We start from the raw sequence: 8,574 nt of genomic DNA on the forward strand, positions 1-8,574 counted from the left end.
GACGAGTCTTGCTTCGGGGTTCCGGGGGCAGACAGGAACTTCTCCCAGGCTGCAAATCTTTTGGCCGACTTTTTCAATGTGGACACTCTGGTAGCCTCAGGCACCAGGAGAATTTTTTTGTTCCTTCTACCCAATGAGTGAAACTCATGGTTCCTACTGAGAACAGACCCCCTTGGCTGGTGTTTGGCCAAGAGTGGTCAAATGGACAGAACTTTGGATTTATGCCCAGTATGAGTGTGGCACATCACAGAGACACCAGTTGTTCACTGGACAACCACATCTTGCTTCAGTCTCTGCCTTGGCTGTGCATGCAACAGACTTTGTGATGTTTCCACTCCCTAACGTGTAACTGCCCATGTCTGTTTTAGACTGCCTTTCCTCTTCAATCATATCTTACTTTTATTTTGAAGTCATTCAATTCACAGGAAGTTGCAAACTCAGGACAGATACTTGTACCCTGCACCCAATTTCTCCAATGGTTCCATGATATGTCCATTACAAGATCCAAACCAAGAAGCTAACACTAGCACAATGCGAGGGTAGGGTTTGATGTTGTTTTGTCACCTGTAGATTCGTGGAGCCACCAGCACAACCAACATAGCGATCCATCTATCACCTCATGCTGTGCCTTACTGTCACACCCACCGCTCTCCCCAACATCACCCTCCAACCTGGGCAACCGCTGGTTTGTTCATCTTTACCACTGTGTCATTTTCAGAATGTTTTATGTGACATCACCTGACTTTCTTTTCCTGACCTGCGGGTCACATGAGAGGAAGGAAGGGAAAGGCTGGAGGAAAGAGGTCACTGCCCACATGCAGCTGTCCTCCGTCCAGGGGTTGCAAAGCTGAAGAGGGATCCTTGGATCAGGCTGCATGGCCAGTATGACCGTGGAACTCCTTCCTTCCTTTGCTTTGGTACGTTCCTTAGGATGGTACGCTGGGGGGTTCAAGATAAGGGTGGATGGACAGGTTGAGAGACGCGGAAAATACAAAAGACATAACACTGGTTGTATTTACAGACCGCTTCACACATGTCAGGGCCCACGCTGCAAGCTTTACATCCATTCATCACTCAAGTTTTTTCCAATATTCAAATATGTACATTCCACATTCATGACTGTGTGCTATGCCTGCACCACGGTTACTCATTTAGTAATTTACTAATAGGAGTCAACGTTTGTTCTTTAAATACACGGTTTTATTTGAAAATGGAAACAGTTAGCAATAATTTAAAAATGCAGTGTCACCTACCTGGTAAAGGAGGGTAAATATAAATATAGAATATGATGGAAAGGCAAAAAATGTTAGGACGTGCTAGCCTTACACTGTTGATGGTCAGGCTTCTGAGCCCACGGCCAACCACTCCCTAGTTACAAAGAGTGATGAGCCAGAGATAAAGGTGTTCTAAAGTCGGCTTGAAATGCATCTTCTCTCCTTGATGTGATCAGAAGGGCATAACGTGATTGAAAGGGTAATAACTTTCTAACGCCATGATCAAAGCTACAGAATACCACGTCACTGCATTGCCCAAAATCATCTCCTAGAGCATTCTGTGGGACATGTCACTCTGACCCTTGCAAACACTCCTGTGTGGTGGGAATTAGGCCCACTTGGATAAATGAGGACCCTGGGACCGATGGCTGAGGGTTCCTGCTCAGGGCCACAGGGAGAATGAGCAGAGAAGTCAAAGCCCAAGTCCATCTGCTTCTAAAGGCATTTCTGTTTCCACTGGGTTACAACAGGAAATTAAGACGGATACAAGTATGAGGTCTTCAAAACAGAAATGTCCTTGGGGTACCTGACCAGATGCTGAGGGGGGGACATTCCAAAGACACAAAAGGGAGGAGCTCATGATGCTAAGTGAAAGTCTAGTCATAAAGACCATATAATACACGATTCCACTCATAGGAAAGTCCAGAGGAGGGAAACCCACAGAGAAAGCAGGCTAGTGTTTAGGGCTGCAGGTGGTAGGGGTAGGGAAATACAGCAAAAGCTTTAGAGTAATGGGGGGTCATTTTGAAGCCATGAAAACGTTTTAAATTTGGGTGGTATTTGCACGCATCTGTGAATAAAGGAAAGCCGCTGGACTGCACGTATTACATGGGTGAACTGTATGGCATGTGAATTACATCTCGATAAAGTTGTTTTAAAGTTTCCTGGGTGTGGAACAGGGTACAGCTCAGGATGTCTGTCTACAGGTGCCAAAACCCCTGGTTTCATCAGGCAAGAATGGCTTGTGGTTCTCAGCTTGGTTTTGGGCACGTGACTGGATCCAAGTTCTTACCACATCTCTCTGATCCCTAGATTCTAGGATAGTCTATGCGCTCTCTTTACATCAGACCCTCACCGTGGGAAAATGAAAAGAATGTCCTTCTTAGGCCTTCTAATTGTGTTTCCAGGAAAGAAGTGAATTCAACTCATGTTTTGGAGCCTCCTCTCCTGCGCACGTGGGTTGTGGTGCCTGGGCCCGATTTCCTTATCCATACAACGAGGACAGTTATGCCCGTCTGCAGGGCTGTCACAGTGATTAGAGACTGCGTGCTCATAGGAAGATTACTGCTATTTCCATGGGGGAATGAATCCTATCGTGCCCTCCCCCTGGCTCAGGAGCTATTTCTACTGGAAACCCATCACATAGGACTGTCCGTCGTCTGTCAGCAAAGAAAGCATGTCCCTCCTGTCTTCTGTCCTTGAGAGAACGTGTGACCCTGTGATCAGGCTTCGAGGCAGCCCCAGTGAGATTCTACAATGGTCTACAAAAGACTTCTACAATGGTCCCCTCTGATCACTGTGGAGGTGCTGTGCAGAGTGAACCTGAGTTCTGTGGCCTGGGTCAGTGTGATGAGAAGCCACGCGGTCAAGCCTGTGTCCAACCAACATGTTCTTCCTAATCATATTGGGTGAAACCCTGGAGTCTCAGAGAGATATACCCCAATCGGGAAGCAGGGAGAGGGTCCCCGTCCCTACCAGCAGCATCCGTGGCAGTGAGTGAGGGCAGGCGTTGGGGAGGCAGGAACTGAAGAGCTCTGAAGGTTTCAGAACCTGCGTGGTCCTCAGTCAAGAGACGGCAGGTGGAGGGCACTGAGTTCTAGCAGAAATTCACTTGATGACTACATGATGCTTGCTGATATGTTTTCTTCACTAAGTTTAATTTACAGGGTAAGCTGGACTCTCACACTTGAGTGCCTCCCTCTACTCTGATCTTCCAACAGCTATGGGCAGCTTAAGGTCCTTTCACATTCTGTGACTCCAGACATCCCACTCGCTCCCATAGGAAATCTCATCTCCACCACTAAATCTGCTCACACTGTGTGCGGTCTGACCATGGTCTTCTGCCTTCTGCCCAGTTTCAGCAACATCAGAAGTGGCACATGCCCTCCTGCCACAGTACGGCCCATCACAATGGGGACGGATCTGTTCTGGGGCTCTGCCCTCTCTGCAGGGACTGGGCAGGAGGGACAAGGGTCCAGGCCCCTGGTGCTTTGATGCACAGGGACCAGGCTCTGTCTAGACGTGGGGGTCATGCTGCTTCCGATGTGCAACTTCTGAGGCGTCCACAGGTCTCTGCTCTCTCTACATGTTTCTTTCCTCCATTTTTTGTGTTCCTCTGACTTTGCAACAGCAGTCCTTAGCATGCCTTGGCATACGCCCACTATCTTCCACTTTCTCAGACTTTTCTTTCTTTCTTTAATAAAAAACCGTTTTTAATGTTTATTTTTGAGAGAGAGAGAGAGAGAGAGGGAGAGAGAGAGAGAGAGAGAGAGAGAGAGAGAGAGGGAGAAAAGGCGCAAGCAGGGGAGGGAGGGGCAGAGAGAGAGAGAGACAGAATCTGAAGCACACTCCAGGCCCTGAGCTGTCAGCACAGTGCCTGACGCGGGGCTCGAACTCACAAACTGTGAGTTCAAACTCAAACTCATGACCTGAGCCCAAGTCGGCTTAACCGACTGAGCCACCCAGGCACCCCTGCTTTTCTTGATGCGTGCACGTGTTTGCACCTAAAAGTCCTATCAACTTCTCACTTTCCCCCAGAAACACCAAACCGTTTTTCCATACGGGAGAAGGAAATTTCTCTTCTTAGAAATGCATGTCTAACTAAACTCCTTGTGAACGTAAAATCTTTATTACAGTAATATTCATGTACAGGCATGATGTCAATTTCCAGGAGCTCTTAGCACTCAGGCAAAAGTACGTACCCACACAGACACTCCGCAAATCACACTATGACCGTTCTCTATCCCAAAGTGCACTTAATCTAGCCATTTCTTCTACAGCCCCTGATACATTTTTTTTTAAATTTTTTTTAACGTTTATTTATTTTTGAGACAGGGAGAGACAGAGCATGAACAGGGGAGGGTCAGAGAGAGGGAGACACAGAATATGAAGTAGGCTCCAGGCTCTGAGCTGTCAGCACAGAGCCCGACGCGGGGCTAGAACTCACGGACCACAAGATCATGACCCGAGCCGAAGTCGGCCGCCTAACCGACTGAGCCACCCAGGCGCCCCCCCGATACATTTTCTAGATTGCTCCAGCGGGGCAATAACCATGAGGCAGTCTGGGGAAGCCTGGTGACTGAGTCTAACTCTAGCCAAGTGCTGCCAGTATCTAAGGAAGTCTGTCATAAACTGACTGGGAACCTTGTTCCACACAATAGCTTGTATCTCATGGGTGATTCTTTTACAGGGTTGTGTGTCTGGCCAAAGAGACACAATAGATGGCGATTATTTTTCCTACTTGTTCTTTCATCCCAAATTCCCTATCCTTTCCATGTCCTTCTTTAAATTTTTTTTTTTTTACATTTATTTATTTTTGAGAGACAGAGTGAGACAAAGTGAGAGTGCGGGAGGGGCAGAGAGAGAGGGAGACACAGGATCAGAATCAGGCTCCAGGCTCCAAGCTGTCAGCACAGAGCCCGACGTGAGGCTCGAACCCACAGACCGTGAGATCATGACCTGAGCTGAAGTCAGACGCTCAACCGACCGAGCCACCCAGGCGCCCCAGAAATATATTATTTTTAATCAAAGACTGTTCTGTTAGTCTTTGATTCTCATTTCTCCATTGCACCCATTATGTTCCTTTTAAGTCTTTCATCGTTTCCATTTGTTTCACCTTTTCTATTTTGCATTCTTGGATGATCTCTCCTGTCAGTCTTTAAAATCATTAAGCTGGTCACCAGCAGAATTCCTTCTACTACTGTCTGCAGCTATTACCATTTTGGTTTATCTTCGCGTTAACAATTTAATTTTCGATGACTCTGTCTTGTTCTCCAGATGCAGGGTTTCTACAGCACTCTGCTTTTGGGTCATGTGTGTGGTATCTACTTGGGTCGCCAGGCCCGTACTACATCGTTGAAAATTACCTTGGTTTCTACTATAATTCTACTTCACTGGATGCTACAAATGAATTTCTTGGTTTATAACTTTGTGTCTTCCTGATTCTTCCCACAGTCAATAAACGTTTTATAATTAGAAATGAAGGCCTGTATGGTCAGTAATGAGAGGGGGAGAGGACTTTCTAAATATGGTGGCATCATCGGGGCCTGGGTGGCTCAGTCAGTTAAGCATCTGACTTCGGCTCAGGTCACGATCTCACGGCTTCTGAGTTTGAGCCCCGCGTCGGGCTCTGTGCTGACAGCCCAGAACTTGGAGCCTGCTTCCGATTCTGTCTCCCTCTCTCTCTGCCCCTCCCCTTCCCATTCTCTCCCTCTCTCTCTCTCAAAAATAAACAATAAAAAATTTTTAAAAATATGGTGGCATCATTAGAAATTACTCTGCATGGACCTCACCTCAGGGAACGTGGTTACCGCTGAGTTTAGAGATAGACTCGGCAGTAACTGGGATGTGTGACGCTGAGAAATTCCCTGTTTATAGGCCATAGCTATTCCCAGTTCTACTGAGAGGGATGATGCACATACAGGCTCCTCCTTAGGAACCAGGTCCACAGCCAACTTCAAGCCCTACTTGGTTGCAGCTGATATGCACCATGACCCAGATGCTTAGCTTCTGAATTCCAAAATTCCCGGGCTCACTGCCTATATGAAGTTTAAGTTTTGTGCTATGAGGATACTGGGCCAGCTACGAGATTTTGGCACTCTGCTGGAGCCGTAATGGGTTGATTTTTGTCCCCCAAAAGGTATGTGTGAGTCCTAACTCCCAGTACCTGTGAATGCGACCTTATTTGGAAATAGCATTATCTGGTCTTTGCAGATAATCATTTGTTAACTTCACATGAGGTTACACTGGATTAGGGAATACTCTTACTCAATGTGACTGGTGTCCTTAAAAGATGAGGAGTAAGTAATGACACTGAGACATACTGAAAGAAGACGGCCATGTGAAAACAGAGGCTGAGATTGGAGTGATGTGGCCACAGGCCAAAGAGTGCTTGGAGCTTCCAGGAGCTAGAAGAGGAAAGAGGGAAGGATTTTTCCCTAGAATCTTTGGAGAAAGTATTGCTCTGTCAACACCTTGACTTCAGACTTCTGTGGGAGGCCGGGTCCCAGTGCCAGGCTGAGACCAGGCCGAGCAACGGCTCCCTGTTGACTCAGCCAACCCAGTGGTTCCCCCTCCCATTCATGTGGGAGGCCGGGCCCCGGCGCCAGGCTGAGACCGGGTCGAGCAACGGTTCCCTGTTGACTCAGCCAACCCGGTGGTTCCCCCTCCCATTCCCTCACTTTCAAGGGCATACGAAAGCCTCGTCAAGGCTGAGAAAGTTAATTCCTGAAGCCTGTGGTCTGCAGGTGTTGGCAGTAATGCTACCTCCCTTTTTCTACCCCGAGTCAGATAGAAACAAACATGGGAATTGTGTTTTGCTAGCAATCTTATCAACAAGGTCTTGTTGTGACCCGTCTAGAAAATTCACAAGAAACACAGAACTAAATGTTTTGGTTGGCAGCGATTATGTGAAACCTGTTTATTCTTAGAATGGCCTGACCCATAAGAGTCTGGATATAAAAGATTGTGTACTGCAACAATAAAGCCGTCACTTGGGCCATCAGCCCAGGGGACCGTCCTGTTCCCAAACTGTCTTCTCTTCTCTCTTTTTTTCTTATATTCTCCTACCCTCAGGACCCTGATCTCGGTGTTTGTTGCACCGGTCGCAACAGACTTCGAAACTTCAGACTGTGAGAGAATACATTTCTGTTGCTTTATGTCACCCAGTTTGTGGCATTTTGTTATGACAGCCTGAAGAAGGCAATAAAAGTGCTCTGAGTCTTTTGTGTTGCTCCTAATCCCTAATCCTTGGAGGGAGAAAGGAGAAAGGAAATGCGGGAAAGTGGAAATGAGATAAAGACCAAATAAACGAAGGAAGAGAGAGAGGGCACAGAGAATATAAAGGAAAGAAGACAAAAAGAAGGGCCATTATAGACCTCATGAAATCCTACATTATGTTTTCAATAAAACTTGAGTAAAGGTACAAGACCACTGGCCAGGAAACACAAGAGGGTGTGTGAGAGTCACATTTGGTAGATCCATTTGAGCAGAAGGGATACCAGTCATGATCTCATTATTTCAGTTTTCTCAGGTACCACACTGGGGGATTACACCAAAGTCAACCTCATCCAACCGGGTCTTTCTGTCATGTTTCTGATTATCACCAGGACTGAAGCCTGGCATAGCCAGAAGGGAGTCTCCACAAGGAACCACGTAAAGCAGCTGGACTTTTGTAGCGATATATGGTTCCTTAAACCCCAAACCCTATCATTAACATAACACTTCCTGTTTCTCAGTAGGAGGGCCAATGGCCTTGTAGGTGAGGTATTTCTTTACCATGTATGCCTGTCCTATTGGTTACAGAAACACTTAGCATCTGCTTTCCCCGTTAAATACCAGTTAAAGCCCCCAATAAGCACGGGAGAAGAAGAAAAGCACATACTATAGCACTTTCTCAAACATCCCTAGATATAGATGTTGGGGAATGGGGTGGTATTCCTCTGGTGGAGAACCTGTGTTTAGAGGCCAGGAGAAATAATATTCTTCCTTTTCCTTCCGCCCCCCACTGTGATCTCTTTCTGTCCTTCTCCCCACAGACCCCACAGCTGCCCAGGGGAATGATGGGTGTTGATCAGATCAGACCCACTGACCCTGAACAGTTTCTTACGGAACGCGCATTCTCACCTCTGTTGAGAATGTTGCCGCTCCAGGAGAAGATGACGGCTTCCTCTTCTGTACTCTTCACCTGGGGCAGAGGACAGGCATAAAGATCAGTCCAACAACACATGAATTTATGCAACACATAACAATTAATCTTTCTCCTACTGATCTACCATTTCTGTCATAAACCAAAGTTCCATACGTGTGTGGGTCTGTTTCTGGGATCATTATTTATTTGGTCAGTGTGGCTTTTACTGTGCCTTTTCCTGACCTCCTATGTTGTGAGCACTTTCTCAGGTACTACTGGAAATATGTATATATTCCTCATGAAGTATATGAAGTATATGAGTATATACTTTGCCCTTTTTTTAAAAAAAATTTTTTTTAATGTTTATTTATTTATTTTTTAATTTCTTTTTTAACGTTTATTTATTTTTGGGACAGAGAGAGAAAGAGCATGAACGGGGGAGGGGCAGAGAGA

At 46.5% G+C, this 8,574-nt stretch overlaps 1 long non-coding RNA gene across 1 annotated transcript; it reads left to right on the forward strand.

Annotated features, from left to right (window-relative positions):
- Positions 1-143: 143 nt before the first annotated feature.
- On the forward strand, positions 144-5,018 carry LOC125915600 (uncharacterized). The gene is made up of 2 exons (XR_007455711.1): positions 144-917; positions 2,402-5,018. It is a non-coding gene; the product is annotated as an uncharacterized LOC125915600 (long non-coding RNA).
- Positions 5,019-8,574: the final 3,556 nt, after the last annotated feature.

Source organism: Panthera uncia, assembly GCF_023721935.1.
Source record: "Panthera uncia isolate 11264 chromosome E2 unlocalized genomic scaffold, Puncia_PCG_1.0 HiC_scaffold_19, whole genome shotgun sequence".
In the NCBI taxonomy this organism is placed as follows: domain Eukaryota; kingdom Metazoa; phylum Chordata; class Mammalia; order Carnivora; family Felidae; genus Panthera; species Panthera uncia.